General features: G+C 38.8%; 1 protein-coding gene across 1 annotated transcript in view; it reads right to left on the bottom strand.

Annotated features, from left to right (window-relative positions):
* Positions 1-17,277, bottom strand: part of BRD10 (bromodomain containing 10) — a 118,083-nt gene that overhangs the window by 14,625 nt on the left and 86,181 nt on the right. The gene's annotated exons all lie outside the window — the stretch shown is intronic.

Here is a 17,277-nt window from a genome sequence, read left to right as displayed (position 1 = left end):
AATGAATGTGGAACCTAACAGACTTTCTGACCAATTCCTGTTTTCTTAGTGAGAATCATAAATCATAGTACAAAGAAAATAACTGGAAGACAAGTAATTTTTATTTCAAATATTTAATCTAGATAAGCCTCTTTCTTATTAAATGTGCTCTAAAAGTGAATATGGGACTCAATTTAACAATGGCTGTACCTTAAAAGTCTACTTTTTCAAAGAAATATTATGATAAATGTGCTTACTTTAACCCAAAACTATTAAACTGATACACAATGAAAGTGAATAAGAAATAACTTTTATCTAGGCAAAGTGAACTTAAGATGAAAAGCCAGATAGATTATAGCCACCCTAAACACCCTAAATCTATTTATGGAATGAAGCAGGGTTTAGTTTCATATAAAAGAAGAAAACAGGTAGATTTTCTCTTTTAGTAAGGAGAACATTGTTTTCCTATACATAAACTACCATTTGGTGCAAAAATGAACTGGTAAAATTGCAAGTGAACTATTCCTAAAGAGGGAAGAAAGAAGAAATGATTGCAAGGAATGAAGGTAGCAAGAGTAGCATTTTTGTGATAGAATTAACTGGAAAAGTATTCAAGACTAGGGAGCACCAGGCATGCTGAATTCCTCATTGGGGGTTATAAGGAGAAAAAAAGACAGTGGCAGAGTTAACCTGGGTACAACTAGTACTATATGGATTGGCATGGTGGTGATAAAATGAGGATGAATATGGCATTATGGAACCAAAGACCTTAGGTCTAGGTGAATGAGGCACAGGATGAGGAGACTGTGTAACTTGATGTCCAGACATTTGTCAGCTGTGTTATGTCTCTGCTAAATGTAGCATCAATCTTTTTAAAAAAATATTTATTTATTTGAAATTCAGAGTTACAGAGAGAGAGAGAGAGAGAGAGAGAGAGAGACTGACTTCCATCCAATGGTTCACTCGCCAGTTGGCCCCAACGGCCAGAGCTATGCTGATCTGAAGCCAGGAGCCAGGAGCCTCCTCTCCAGGTCTCCCATAGGGGCAAAGGGGCCCAAGGACTTGGGCCATCTTCTACTGCTTTCCCAGGCAACAGCAGAGAGATGGATTGGAAGTGGAACAGCTGGGACTCGAACCGGCGCCGATATGGGATGTTGACACTGCAGGCAGCAGCCTTACCCACTACACCACAGTGCTAGCCCCTAAATTTAGTATTAATCTGATAGAAAAGTTGAAAAAGGATTAGGAAGATTCCATCTTCTTAATTACTAATTTTAAATTAATTTAATATCCAGAATACATACTACTGACCTGGCAAACTGTATACAAGAAAGGGAATTTAATATTAATCAGAGAACAGATTCCTAGCTTTCATAACTCTGTGTAACCCACTGATCATTTTTCAAATGTCTATGGTCTTTTAACTTCATGTGTTTTTTGTGGGCTTCTTACCTTTCTTTTACATATCCTCAACTTTTGAGTATTTATAATTTGAGAATGTATATTTGGCCATTTTGTATTTAGAAATAAACCAAATAGCTTATTATAACATGAATCATAGACAGTAAACACCAATCAAATGTTTTGCATAGAAGATACATAAAAATAATACAATGACATGAACAAAGGGCATCCTATACCCTACCATGGGGCATATGAATCCCTAGTTTTTATGTTGATCAAAGGGGCACAGGTGAAAAAAAGCTGAGGATCTCTGTTCTGAGATAAGTATTTTAGGAAGGTGCTTTAACTACTGACAGTAAAAAAGAAACTCACACTACTTTTTTCACGCATCATCTCCTTTGGTCAAAATATGATGCTTAAAACTCCAGTGGAATTAAAAGAATCACATAATCTCTTTCTGCTTAGTGGCGATCTCAAAGTTTACATGGTGTACAATCAAACTAATGTAAAAATAAGAAAATCTACAAATTTTTAAAAGAAATAAGCTAGCGATGAAACAATCTGCCTTATCTTGGATCTAAAAAAATCTATTTAGTCCCCACACAGGCAATTCCTACAGAAGGAATAGATTATAGTGTGTAAGTACTTGTATTTACATGTGGATATCTCTGTAATGCAAGAATTAAAATCTCTAAAATCAATTTTGTTAGTTTAAAAAATTACAGTATTAACTAAAATTACTGTGGCCTAAGGTTTAAAACGGATTAAAATAAAACCAAAACAGCAAGTTTTTCTATCTTCAAATACAGAGAGGACATTTATGACTTAATTAAAGAAAGGTTCTTGTGGGGGTTGGCACTGTGGTGTAGTGGGCATCCCATATGGGCGCCAGTTCGAGTCCTGGCTGCTCCACTTCCGATCCAGCTCTCTGCTGTGGCCTGAGAAGGCAGGCTCAAAGCCTTGGGCCCCTGCACCCACGTGGAAGACCCAGAAGAGGCTCCTGGCTTCGGATCGGCACAACTCCCGCCATTGCAGCCAACTGGGGAGTGAACCAGCGGATGAAAGACTCACTCTCTGCCTCTCCTCTCTCTGTGTAACTCTTTCAAGTAAATAAATAAATCTTAAAAAAAAAATCTGCATTGATTAATATATAATCAAGAGCCGGCGCCGCGGCTCACTAGGCTAATCCTCCGCCTTGCGGCGCCGGCACACCGGGTTCTAGTCCCGGTTGGGGCACCGATCCTGTCCTGGTTGCCCCTCTTCCAGGCCAGCTCTCTCCTGTGGCCAGGGAGTGCAGTGGAGGATGGCCCAAGTGCTTGGGCCCTGCACCCCATGGGAGACCAGGAGAAGCACCTGGCTCCTAGCTTCGGATCAGCGCTGTGCGCCGGCCGCAGCGCGCTACTGCGGCGGCCATTGGAGGGTGAACCAACGGCAAAAGGAAGACCTTTCTCTCTGTCTCTCTCTCACTGTCCACTCTGCCTGTCAAAAATAAATAAATAAATAAATAAATAAATAAATAAATAAATATAATCAAGGGGCCAGCACTGTGGTGCAGGTTAATCTCCCACCTGCAGCGCTGGCATCCCATATGGGCACTGGTTTGAGTCCCGGCTGCTGCTCTACTGCCCCCGCTCTTTGCTATGGCCTGGTAAAGCAGTAGATGGCCCAAGTGCTTGAGCCCCTGCACCTATGTGGGAGACCAGGAAGCAGCTCCTGGCTCCTCGCTCCTGGCTTTGGATTGGCCCAGCTTTAGCCATTGTGACCATTTGGGGAATGAGCCAGCAGATGGAAGGTTTTTCTCTCTGTCTCCCTCTCACTGTCTGTAACTCTACCTCTCAAATAAATAAATATTAAAAAAAAAATAACAAAAGATAAAGATGGTAGGTACACTGATTAGTAAAACGTCATTTGTGCAGCAGTGCTGTAACTTCCTCCAATTAAAACTTATTTAATAAGCTTTATGTATCTTAGTCTAGACTTTATATATAAACAGTTATATATATAATATTATATATATAATATATAATATTATATATTATCTAAATCCATATTAATATTTAAATTATTTTCATATTTTAAATATCTAAAATTATATTAATATTATATAATGTAAATATAAAATATCATATTAACATATAAGTATTATATATTATATATATATAGCCAATTATGGTGAATATGGAGACAAGTGACTTATTTCCCATACTAGAATTATCACTGTTTTCAGGGATAAAAAATATTTGCTAAGATCATCTCAGTGAAATATGTAAACATATTAATTCACACAGTTATTTACTGATGGCTCTTTTTAAAAAAGAGTAATATTTTCTTTTACGAAACTACTATAAAGTTGAACATTAAGCAAACTATGAATTTCAAGCATGCATCGTGGAACCAAAAGCAAACAATACATCTAAATTTGAAGCTTACCTTTCATTGCTTTCACATCCAATGTCCACAGCAGTTGCAGATTGCCAGCTCCCTTTCCCTAGATGTCCCAACTACCAAACAGTGGTGGTCTTCTCACCACTTAGAGATTACTACAAAAAGGAGCTGGTCTATTGTCACAAGTAAGCCCTTTATTATATTATGCAGTTTTATAAGTTTTTGAGTGTGATACATTAATAACCTAAGGAATCATAAGGGAAAGCAACTTTAAAAAACTTACAAAACTACACAATATTATAAAATGAAAAGCTGCATCTCTATGTATGTGAAATGAGTGGGGAGGGAAACTTACCTTATAACTAAAGAACAACTCCATTCTGCTGCAGTAATCTGGGATGGGTATGACAGCACCAGCATAAAACTGGCTGGGATGTTGCAAGGAGAGGGAGTTGGCAATCTACTGATGCTGGGGACATTGGACACCTACAAGGAAGAAAAAAAGCAAAATAAATAAATTCTAGATTTATTAAATTTAGGTGAGAGTTCTGGTTCATACAAACCATCCAGGTATTTAGATAGATTTTCTTATACTTTTTTATCTAAACAAAATATGTATCAGCAGTTATATAATGAAAAATCAAAAATCATATGTAATTATACAAACAATGCTTTATTAAATTGAGAGGGCATTGTGAAGATGATAAAAACATTTTAGTCAAAAATAACAAATACAGGGTTCACACTGTAGTCTAGTGGGTTAGGCTACCATTTGTGAAACCGGAAGCCCAAATCAGAAGTATCGGTTTGAGTACCAATGTTCTGCTTCTGATCTAGCTTCCTGCTACTGTGCCTAGGAGGGCAGTGAAAGATGGCCTAAGTACTTGGGCCCGATACCCGTGTGGGAGATCAGGATGCAATTCCTACTTTCTTGCTTTGACCTCACTCAGACCTGGCTGTTGTAGCCATTTGAGAAATGAAGTAGTAAATGGAAGATTCTCTTTATTTCCTTCTCAGTTGTTCTACCTTTCAAATAAATAAATAAAATCTTGTGTATGATCAATGCATAATTTCACACTGACTTAAAATTTTTGATGAATACAAAAATGTGATATAATAAAAGTATGACTGCTATAAATAAAATCTTGTGTATGATCAATACATAATTTCACACTGACTTAAAATTTTTGATGAATACAAAAATGTGATATAATAAAAGTATGACTGCTACTTTCCTATATGCTTTTCTTTAAAAATGTCATTAGAAAACAGAAAACACGGATCAAAACAAATTATTTTTTATTATAGACTTGGTTCTTGTCATATACATAAATCCTGTGGTGGAAAAGGGATTACACATCAATATATTATGCTTTTTAAATAAAATGCAAGTAATTTCTAGAGAAGCCAAGTGGATCCCTATACAAAGATGTCTCAAAATCAGTAACAATATCCAAAGGTTGTATGCAAATAATCTAACCATGTATAAAAAATGACACAAATAAAATTAACTGTTATTAAGTATCTTAAATAAACTATCTTACATTCTCCTTAGTCTAAAAGTAATATGAAATGGAAAGGTAATTCCACATTCAGTAAGTATTTACCCCTTCTCTCTGTTATTGCTTATCTAGAGAAACTATCATCACATTCACATATTCCTGCATATTCAGTTTACGGATATAGTATCACATTATTTTTTTTTTTTTTTTTGACAGGCAGAGTGGACAGTAGAGGGAGACAGAGAGAAAGGTCTTCCTTTTTGCCGTTGGTTCACCCTCCAATGGCCGCCACGGTGGGCGCGCTGCGGCCGGCGCACCGCGCTGATCTGAAGCTAGGAGCCAGGTGCTTCTCCTGGTCTCCCATGGGGTGCAGGGCCCAAGCACTTGGGCCATCCTCCACTGCACTCCCTGGCCACAGCAGAGAGCTGGCCTGGAAGAGGGGCAACCGGGACAGAATCCGGTGCCCCGACCGGGACTAGAACCCGGTGTGCCGGCGCCGCAAGGCAGAGGATTAGCCTACTGAGCCGTGGCGCCGGCCTAGTATCACATTCATTTTGTTAGTATGAAGACCCTTAGGGGATGTTGTCGTTGTATAGCTGGTAAAGCTGCTGCCTGTGATGGAGGCATCCCATACACTCCCCAGTTCAAGTCCCAGCTGTTCCACTTCTAATCCAGCTCCCTACTAATGCATCTGGAAAAGCAGTGGAATATGGTCCAAGGGCTTGGGCCCCTGTACCCATGTGGGAGACCCTAGATGAAGCTGCTGGCTCCTGGTTTCAGCTTGGCCCAGCCTTGACCACTTTAGCTGTTTGGGGCGTGAACCAGCAGATGGAAGAACTCCATCTCTCTCTAACTCTGCCTTTCAAATAAACAGAATAAATCTTTTTTGAAAAAAAAAACTTTAAAAAAGTCCTGGTTTTATGTTATAGGAAAGCATTTACACCTTATTTTAAAGGCACCTAAAATTGAATACACTGAAAAGTGCATACATTTCTATAATAACCTAAAATTATGACTTAAATAGAAGAAGGTACACAGCTATAAAAATGATGAGTCTTGTTTTGGACAGAGGGGAAAACTGGATGACAGACCACATTCCTTGTGAGGAAGCTCACGATTACTAGGGAATAAAATTTAACAATATATATTTAACAGAATATATGTTACCATTTTCATTCACAAAGACAAAACTCTGAAATAGAAATAAACCACTGAGTATCTGAATTTGGTCCTTTTCAAGAAACTGGCAGGTACAAACAAGTTGATAAAATTTTATCAAATGTACATGCTATCAGAAAGATGGATTCTCAAGCAATTCTCAGCACAATTCAAACAACTAAGTAATGCTATGTTTATTTGGCATCATCAGGACATAAAGTTCCATGTAAATGAAAGTAAGACTGGGACTAACTTAGAAGGTGGGAGGGCATGTGGTGAGGGGTGGGGTCAGGCAGAAAAGTAGCGGGGTAAGGAGGAAAGGAATATCAGTATATTCTTAGAACTGTATCTTTGACGGGCGCCGCAGCTCACTAGGCTAATCTTCCGCCTGTGGCGCCGGCACCCCAGGTTCTAGTCCTGGTTGGGGCGCTGGATTCTGTCCTGGTTGCTCCTCTTCCTGTCCAGCTCTCTGCTGTGGCCTGGGAGTGCAGTGGAGGATGGCCCAGGTGCTTGGGCCCCTGCACCCACATGGGAGACCAGGAGGAAGCACCTGGCTCCTGGCTTCGGATTGGCCCAGCGCAACGGCCACAGCGCACCGCCGTGGCAGCCATTCGGGGGGTGAACCAGCGGAAAAAGGAAGACCTTTCTCTCTCTGTTTCTCTAACTCTGCCTGTCAAAAAAAAAAAAAAAAAAAAAAAAAACTTTGGTACTGGTGCTGTGCCATAGCAGTCTGCGATGCCACACCAGCATCCCATACGGGTGCCAGTTCAAGTCCATGGCTGTTGTGGCCATTTGGGAAGTGAACCAGTAGCTGGAAGATCTCTGTCTCTGCCTCTCTAAATCTGCCTTCAAAGTAAATAAATAAATAAAATCTTAAAACAAAACAAAACAAAACAAAACAGGGGCCTGCGCTGTGGCTCACTTGGGTTAGTCCTCCGCCTGCGGCGCCGGCATCCCATATGGGCACCAGTTCTAGTCCCAGTTGCTCCTCTTCCAGTCCAGCTCTCTGTTGTGGCCCGGGAGGGCAGTGGAGGATGGCCCAAGTGCTTGGGCCCTGCACCCACATGGGAGACCAGGAGGAGGCACCTGGCTCCTGGCTTCAGATCGGCGCAGCATCGGCTGTAGTGGCCATTTGGGGAGTGAACCAACGGAAGGAGGACCTTTCTCTCTGTCTCTCTCTCTCACTGTCTATGTCAATAACTCTACCTGTCAAAAACAAAAACAAAAACAAAAACAAAAACCAAGAATTGTACCTAAACCATATACAATCTGTTAAAAGATACCTACAAATAATAAAACAGAACTTTTACAGTTAAAAATTCTCATGCTGTCACAACATTTAGCACAGAATAGGCCCACAAGTATTCAACTTCCCAGTAAGTTTCTCAGATTACTGAGGTTTCCTTCTTACATGCAAAAGATCTTAAAAATTGATACAATAGTCTTAAAAATATATTAGCCTTCCAGATTTCCTGATGACATAATGAATATAATTTATGTATCACGAGACGTCACTGAACAAGTTACTGCATTATGTTTTAAGACAGCAACTGAAGCACTGCTGAGGTCTCTAGGTCTCTCAGTGCTTCATGTTGTCAAAAAAATCTGCCTTAAACATTTCCTGTCTTAATCTTAAGCAGTTGTTATCACTTGTTAGAATCACATCAAGAAAATTTTTTCCCCATTAAGGCCTTTTCTTTTTTTAAAGATTTATTTTATTTATTTGAAAGAGTTACAGAGAGAGGTAGAGACAGAGAGAGGTCCTCCATCTGCTGGCTCACTCCCAGATGGCTGCAACGGCCAGAGCTGTACTGATCTGAAGCCAGGAGCTTCTTCCGAGTCTCCCACATGGGTGCAGGCGACCAAGGACTTGGGTCATCTTCTGCTTTCCCAGGTCATAGCTGAGAGCTGGATTGGAAGTGGAGCAGCCAGGACTAGAACTGGCGCCCATATGGGATGCTGACGCTTCAGGCCAGGGCTTTAACCCGATGCACAACAGTGCCAGCCCCAAGGCCTTTTTTCTAATGTACTACATTTGTATATTCATCTTGTGTCCTCTATTTAGGCTCCTTTGTGCTCTCTGCTGGATTCTAGGCTAATTTTCCTTTAAAATATAAGGTATCATTGTTTTTCTTTTTTAAGAGTCTGGTAAAATGGTAGGAAAGTTTTATTAGCATTCAGTTCTTCCAGTTTTTTTGTTGATATTCTTTCCCAATTCACAAAAGGCTGTGAATGAAGTTCTTTCCCAAGATTCTGGTATCTCCTTTAATGTAAAATACTAGAATGCTATGAAGTTCATTTTTGGCTTTAAACCATGCATAGTTTTAAATTCAATTTTTTGGAACAGTGGAAAGTAGCTAAAGTAACTGTTACAGATAATACTAATTTATGGCAATTTTGAAACATATTTGATACTTAAAATGTTACTTATATTTGAATAAATGTGTGTGATTAGTAAGTACAAAGTTAAGGCAAATTATAAAAGCCATACTAGGAAGCATCTGCCACCTGGTTCAATTCTTTTTGCAGCCTATTCCACGCTGGGAATACATAGTATTAACACTTTGCTCGATATAAAAATATCATACAACTTCTTTGCCTTTTAACTGGAACATTCTTGAGAAGAAAGTAAGTTTTTAAGTACTGTTTTCATGAAAGTTTCCCTGATAGGATGCAAACTATGTCAAACTGCAGGAAGTAGAAATAGTGAGCACTTAACAAAGGTTAAAACTGAGTTCTTAGTTAAAACAGGGTAGTTGGCCGGCGCCGTGGCTTAACAGGCTAATCCTCTGCCTTGCGGCGCTGGCACACCGGGTTCTAGTCCTGGTCGGGGCACCGATCCTGTCCCGGTTGCCCCTCTTCCAGGCCAGCTCTCTGCTGTGGCCCAGGAGTGCAGTGGAGGATGGCCCAGGTGCTTGGGCCCTGCACCCCATGGGAGACCAGGATAAGCACCTGACTCCTGCCATCGGAACAGCGCGGTGCGCCGGCCGCAGCGCGCCTACCGTGGCGGCCATTGGAGGGTGAACCAACAGCAAAATGGAAGACCTTTTTCTCTGTCTCCCTCTACTGTCCACTCTGCCTGTCAAAAATAAAAAACAAACAAACAAACAAACAAAAAAAAACCAGGGTAGTTATTAAGTGCCAAAAGAACCCTCATAAGTAAGACTTTTTTAAAAAATTTTTTTATTTTTTGACAGGCAGAGTGGACAGTGAGAGAGACAGAGAGAAAGGTCTTCCTTTTTGCTGTTGGTTCACCCTCCAATGACTGCCGCGGCCAGCGCACCGCGCTGAACCGAAGGCAGGAGCCAGGTGCTTCTCCTGGTCTCCCATGGGGTGCAGGGCCCAAGCACCTGGGCCATCCTCCACTGCACTCCCTGGCCACAGCAGAGAGCTGGCCTGGAAGAGGGGCAACTGGGATAGAATCCGGCACCCCAACCGGGACTAGAACCCGGTGTGCCGGCACCGCAGGTGGAGGATTAGCCTAGTGAGCCGTGGCGCCGGCCTATAAGTAAGACTTTCTATGGGGAAGTGAGGATAATATATTCTCAAAAATTTAGTGATTGTGGTCAGTTGAAGATTTATTCGCTTTACCATCATATATTGCTCTGGTTCATGTTTCCTGTCATCTAGCTCTCCTTTCTATTACTTTGAACATGTCAGTTAAGACTTGACTGTTCATAAAATTTATATATTATTTACCCTTCCACCTTACTCCCAAACAACTTACATAACATGTAATTAAGGGAAGTGAGAAAGCATCTAGGATGTTTGGTGACTTCTAGATAAAGGAGCTTGAAAATCAAAGATTAATTAATTAATTAATTAATTATTTATTTTTTTGGCCAGGCAGAGTTAGACAGTGAAAGAGAGAGAGACAGAGAGAGTTATAGACAGTGAGAGAAGAGACAGAGAGAAAGGTCTTCCCTCTGTTGGTCCACCCCCTCAATGTCCACCACGGCCGGCACTGCACTGATCCGAAGCCAGGAGCTGGGTACCTCCTTCCGGTCTCCTATGCGGGTGCAGGGACCCAAGCACTCGGTCCTTCCTCTGCTCTCCTCCCAGGCCACAGCAGAGAGCTGGACTGGAAGAGGAGCAACCGGGACTAGAACCCAGGGTATTGGCGCTGCAGGCGGAGGACTAGCCAAGTGAGCCACAGCACCGGCCAAAGATTAAATCTTTTATAAAAGGACAGTCTAGTCCAACTAACTTGATTAAAATAGAAAGCTCATCTCTAGGGTTGAGAATAAAATCCTAAACTCTATGAGTGAATTCCTTGAAATTAAGTACTTCATTTCAGTCTTTCGATTCCTATCCAAGTTCCTAAAACTATACATAATGCATAGTAGACCTTCAGGAAATATTTGCCTAACGAATAACTTACTTTCTGTAAGAAAGAAAGATAAGGAACTTATTTTAACTGTTGTACTGTGTTTCTCAAGTCTTTTTAATTTTTAAAAGCTTTGAGTAGTTTTCATTTTTGTTAATTTTAATTAGTTCACCAGAAATCTAGAAAAACATATTCTGTATAAATAATGTAATTGTCAAATATTAAATAAAACTAATTTTAAGAATTGAGAGATCATTGCAGTATTTGTAACCATAGTCATTAAAGAAAGTTAGTTATGGCTTACTTAGGACTCTGAATGAACTTAAACTGTAACAACACAGATTGTGTACTATATACTTCTGGCTACAGAATAAAATTGATTTGATATCTCACTATGAAAAAATGGGATATAAAATAGGGAAGAGGAAAAAAAATCCCATAATTCTTCATTATAATAAAGTAAAAATTTTTTATAGGTGTTAGAAAATAAGATTAATGCACAGTAACTTCTTTGCCTTAAGGTCTAGCTTCTACTGTATGTAATTAATTATGTTTTGGGTCCACAGAAATTCATGTAATAAATGAAGTTTTGTAATATGATTTGACAACATTCTCCCATTTATCTGTGTTATTCCTTACTATGTCTTGACTTTTTAATAACATGTACATTTCTTTTTTTTTTTTTTTTTTGACAGGCAGAGTGGATAGTGAGAGAGACAGAAAGCTCTTCCTTTTTGCCGTTGGCTCACCCTCCAATGGCTGCCGCGGCTGGCGCGCTGCGGCCAACGCACCGCGAAGGCAGGAGCCAGGTACTTATCCTGGTCTCCCATGGGGTGCAGGGCCCGAGGACTTAGGACATCCTCCACTGCACTCCGGGCCACAGCAGAGAGCTGGCCTGGAAGAGGGGCAATCAGGACAGAATCTGGCGCCCCGACCAGGACTAGAACCCGGTGTGCCAGCGCCGCAGGCGGAGGATTAACCTATTGAGCCACGGCGCTGGCTAAGATGTACATTTCTTTTCTTTTTTTTTTTTTTCCTTCTCTTTTTTTTTTTTTTGACAGGCAGAGTGGATAGTGAGAGAGAGAGACAGAGAGAAAGGTCTTCCTTTTGCCGTTGGTTCACCCTCCAATGGCCGCCACGGTAGCGCGCTGCCCCGGCGCACTGCGCTGTTCCGATGGCAGGAGCCAGGTGCTTCTCCTGGTCTCCCATGGGGTGCAGGGCCCAAGGACTTGGGCCATCCTCCACTGCACTCCCTAGCCACAGCAGAGAGCTGGCCTGGAAGAGGGGCAACCGGGACAGGATCGGTGCCCCGACCGGGACTAGAACCCGGTGTGCTGGCGCCGCAAGGCGGAGGATTAGCCTAGTGAGCCGCAGCGCCAGCCTAAGATGTACATTTCTAAAAATACATATGTAACCAAGTTAATTGTGAGTTCTTCATTTCTTACACTAAGGAAGGTAAAAGGTAGAGGGTGAACATATTTTAGGAAGAACATAAACCAGAATGGATCAAAGAAAACTGACATAGATTTGAAGCTAAGGTCAAGAATCTTTCTAAACTATGTGATGGATCATGAAGGATAAAAGTTAACACTTGATTCTCAAATTGTATCAAATACAAATCTGAATTGGAAGCATGATAGAATATTCTAAATGACAGGATCTGGAATTATTATTCCACTGATTTCTACCTAAATTTCTTTTTTAAAAAAGTTTTATTTATTTATTTGAAAGTCAGAGTCACAAGAAAGAGGAAGATAGAGAGACAGAGATATCTTCTATCCATTGGTTCACTGCCCAGATGGTGCCAATGGCCAAGACTGGGCCAGGCTGAAGCCAGGAGCCAGGAGCTTCTTCAGGATCTCTCACATGGGTGGCAGGGGCCTAAATATTTGGACCATCCTCCACTGCTTTTCCCAGGTCATTAGCAAGGAGCAGCCAGGACACAAACTGGTAATTGTCTCATAGGCAGTGACTTTACCTGCTATGCCACGCCAGCCCCTTACCTAAATTTCAAATCATCAACTTGTATTATTGTTCCCATAAGTTGGCAGCAGCACATAGAATGAAATGATAGGGCTTTTAGTAAATTCGAGCATATGCAGGGGAATGTCAAGTGCATTGCAGTGTCATTATAATTTAAGATGTTCAGGGGTAGTCTCTATCCATTAAATGCCAGTACCACTTACTCAACTATGACAATCAAAAATGTCTTCAAACATTGCCCAAAGTTTCTTGGAAGGACATAATCAATCCTAATAATCACTGGCTTAAACAGAACTTCAAGACCAAAAAAGAGGATGTCATGATCTCTTAACCTTGCTTCTGACTTACCTAATGTTTAGTCTAGCTAATGTACAGTCTTTGGTTAGGTAAGAAAAGTAGTATTATCATATTATGCATTTAATGATTTTAAGAACATAATAAAGATTAATTTTGTTCATTGCTTCAAATTCCTTTATAATTCTTTTATGAAAGTTTTTATTTAGTTGAAATGCTGAGAGAGATGGGGGTAAGAGGATGGACAGACAGAGAGAGAAAGAGAAACAGAGAGAAAGGTATCTCCCATCTGCCTGCAACAGCTAGGACTGTTCCAGGCTGAAGTCAGCAGCCAGGAACTCAATCCCGGTCTCCTACATGTAAGAGATCCAAACACAAGCCATCATCTAGCAGGAAACTGGAACTCAAACTCAGGAACTCTGATATGAGATGTGGGCATCCCAGGCAGGGTCTTAACCATTGCATCAAATGCTCATCCCCACAATTCCTTTTATTATATCTTTTTACATAGCATAATTATCATGTACATACTATTTTATATGTTCTCAAAATTTAACATTTCACAAATATTCCCACATAGTTAACAATGAATCACCAATATTTCATTTTATTAGCTATATAGCACTACACTAATATTATTATTTGGTTAGTCTCCCTACTGCTGGACTTCTGGGCTGTTTCCAAATTTCCACTATCAGGGTAGTGTGCTAAACATATATTAAGCAAATTACCTTCAAGGGTAGATGAAGAAATGGAAGAATAAAAGTTAAATCCCAAACTGTATCACAGGAACAAAGAGTACAAGCAGTTTTCTAACTTTCTTTATACATTTTTGAAAATTCAGAAATAACTGAAATCTGTCTTATATCCTGCTCAATGGTGAGGTGCATGTCTGTGAAAATACATACTAAAAAATATATGGTCTTATGTTTAAAATTTTAGTTTATCTATATTGATGACTTCAATCTATCATCATAAAATCTGGTCACAATTTCTTTCTTCTAAGTAACATTTTTTTTTTTTTTACTAAATTCTCACTTTCCTTATATCCAATCTCTACACTGATTTTTTTCCTAACTTGAGAAATTTGAAACCTCCTTGAAAATCTAAACTATGATATAAAGCATAAGGAAATTAGGCATATATGAGGAAAAAGGGGCTGACATGAACAACTGAAATATAACTGTGGTAACATTTTCCAATTTTTATTACTGAGAAAGCAGTAATGTTTAACAAATTTCATACCACAGAATCAAGTGAATTTACTGAGATCTTAGTTCTACATTTCTGGAAAATTTCCTAGACTTTTAGGGTATTTCCCAAATAATTAAGCAAAGTGCAAATTTTATCTCTTAACTAAAACTACAAAAGTAAAACACTGTGATTTTTTCCTTTAGATCACTAAAGAATCCTATGACCTAAATAATGAAAAGACAAAATTAAAGGACTTAGTTAAAGTATGTTCTTCTAGTTATCTCAACCAGAGGTCTCACTTTAAACAAATATCAAGTAAATTTAAAATTATCTGCAGAATCTGAAAGGTTGCTGAGTCTTTCTTGTCTAAGCCAACTAAATGAAGTGACAGGATCAACTGACCCGAATAAACACAAGCAAATTAAAGCATTTTCCTCTCTTCCTGTTAATCATAAATGCAACCACCTGTCTTGCAAAAATGACTAAAGTATCTAGATTTTAAAAGATTATAAATCTTACAGTACAACTAATTCAAACCTTTGAGCAGCTAAAAAAGCATTTTTATGTAAACAAAACTGTAAAATAGTCTGTTAATTAAAAACAAAACAAAAAAAAGCCCAGCTTTTTAAACGTAATGTAGACATGTGTGAGGAAACAAGATGATTATTCTTTGTTGCTTTGGTGGGAAAATCTATTTGGAAAGGCGCAAAGAGAAGCATCCACCTGAAGCAGCAAGATGTTTGTATGAGGGGCTGGCACGGTGGCTCACTTGGCTAATCCTCCACCTGCAGCATCAGAATCCCATATGGGCACCGGGTTCTAGTCCTGGTTGCTCCTCTTCCTGTCCAGCTCTTTGCTGTGGCCAAGGGCAGTGGAGGATGACCCAAGTGCTTGGGCCTCTGCATCCACATGGGAGACCAGGAGGAGGCACCTGGCTCCTGGCTTCGGATTGGCACAGCGCCGGCCGTAGAGGCCATTTGGGGGGTGAACCAATGGAGGGAGGACCTTTCTCTCTGTCTCTCTCTCTCACTGTCTGTCAAAATAAAAAATAAAAATAAAAAAGATGTTTGTATGAATCCATTTAAATTACTCTATCATGTATGTAATTTTTACCTTTAGTAATAACATAACAATCAAATATTTATATGGAATATGTCTTCTTTGTTGTTGAAGCCATTATTGTAGTTATGAAAGTTGATGATGACTAACAGACTTGCTGACTCTAAATACTGTTTTGGTTTTGATAGTAATACTCTCTTATGAAGAGCAACTGATAATAGTGAAGGAAACTCATGAGTCACAATAGTTAATACTGTCATCAAGTTCATACATTTCATTATTAAGAAAGCCTCAGGTCTGTAACTGTGAGCCCAATTCTGTTAACTATGGTTACCTGCTTTCTTAATCCACAGTGTATCAGCTAGGGCAAGTAAAGAAACAAACACAAGAAACAACAGCTGACAGACAGCCTGGCAATAGAGAAAGAGACAGAACAAAAGCAAAAACACAAACAAAATCCTTCAAAATATATAATGTAAAAGCCTTTAGGTGAACTTAGAGTTATGATATCAATAGATTTTTAGGGTAAGAATACAATTATTAATTTTTATAATGAAGACCCTTGAGTTATTAAGAAAGGGTTAAACTACATTAAGTACAGTAGAAGGAGGAAGAAAAGTTTTCCAATAAATGATTAAAAATAAGGGTTTTAGTATCAAAGGTTTAAGTTATCTGGAAAATTTAGTTAAGTGGAACACCTTATTCTCAAATGATGCCAAACAAACTGATATTATATATTAATACAAACATTCCATAAAGTTAATTCCCATAACTAACATTTTATTATATTCAACTGTTAACTTTTGTAAAAAAAATAAGAAGTGATACTAAGATGCAAATTTTATTTCCTTTATGCTGTGTGATCATTTCATTAGTTGAGATAATCTGGTTCATGTAAATAATCTTTTAGGCAGTTTAAGGAGAAATAGCGCATATGTTGGTTATCTCAACAAGATTATACCTGCAAAAATATTGTTTCAATAATTTCTATTTCTGGATGAGTTGGGAAACACATTTTAAAACCAATAAGCAAATATTAGTGGCCACGGACAAGTTAAAGGTTTGGAGATATAAAATCTAACCAATTAAATCATATACACAATCAAAAATTTTCAGATAAACATGCTCTAATGACCAGAAAGTCAAATATTTATAGTTCACATTTTCTTCACTCTTCTACTTGTTCCTGTGATAGCAATATACTTCCACTTCACTGACAAGTGAGGAAAAACTGTAGAATGCTTGCAAGTTTTTTTTCCATAATAAATACCATATATAAGTATGTAAATCAGTTATGCCTAAGATAATACATTAAAATAAAAAACTCTAATTTATAATATGCAAACAAATTAAAGGAATTTTTATTTAACTGTAGCATAAGAAAGAAATTTATTGTGGCAAAATTTTGTTTAGTTATGAAATATGGACACCTAATTGAAAGAAAACAGCTGCAAAATAAAAAAAAAAAAAACCTGTAACACCTTGAATTGAAAAAGCTGATTCTTTTTAAAGAACAGAATCAGTCTTTTATGACCACAAAATAAATTAACATAAAATGTTGGCTGCAGAGAAAGTATTCTAATAAAAACGCCTGTTTGAGGAATAATTATACCACAGCAGGAAATTTTAAATTTATCCATATACCTAAGGTATATATGAAAACATAAGGGTCCAAAAATGGTTTAGGCCATTTTAATGGAAATATTTCTAGAATATACTGTATAATCTTCCACATTCTCAGATTGCATATTGAATGTAATGCTGCTAACTGATGATTATTATTATGAACACTACTCTATCTCTTAGATTAGTGATATTCTCAGGGGTAATCATACAAAAAACTGAAATTCTTAAGGCTGTTTCAACCTCATATTAAATAACCTCAAAAGGTGGTATTTTTACGGTACTTCAGCAACTCACTTAAGAGTGCTACCAATATGTCTTTACTAACAGCATTATAAAATGACTGCTACAAATCTGCTGGTCAAACTT

This window comes from Lepus europaeus, chromosome 12, assembly GCF_033115175.1.
Source record: "Lepus europaeus isolate LE1 chromosome 12, mLepTim1.pri, whole genome shotgun sequence".
NCBI classification, from domain to species: Eukaryota; Metazoa; Chordata; class Mammalia; order Lagomorpha; family Leporidae; genus Lepus; species Lepus europaeus.
Note: the sequence above shows the minus strand (reverse complement) of the source record. Positions and strands in the feature narration are given on the sequence as shown.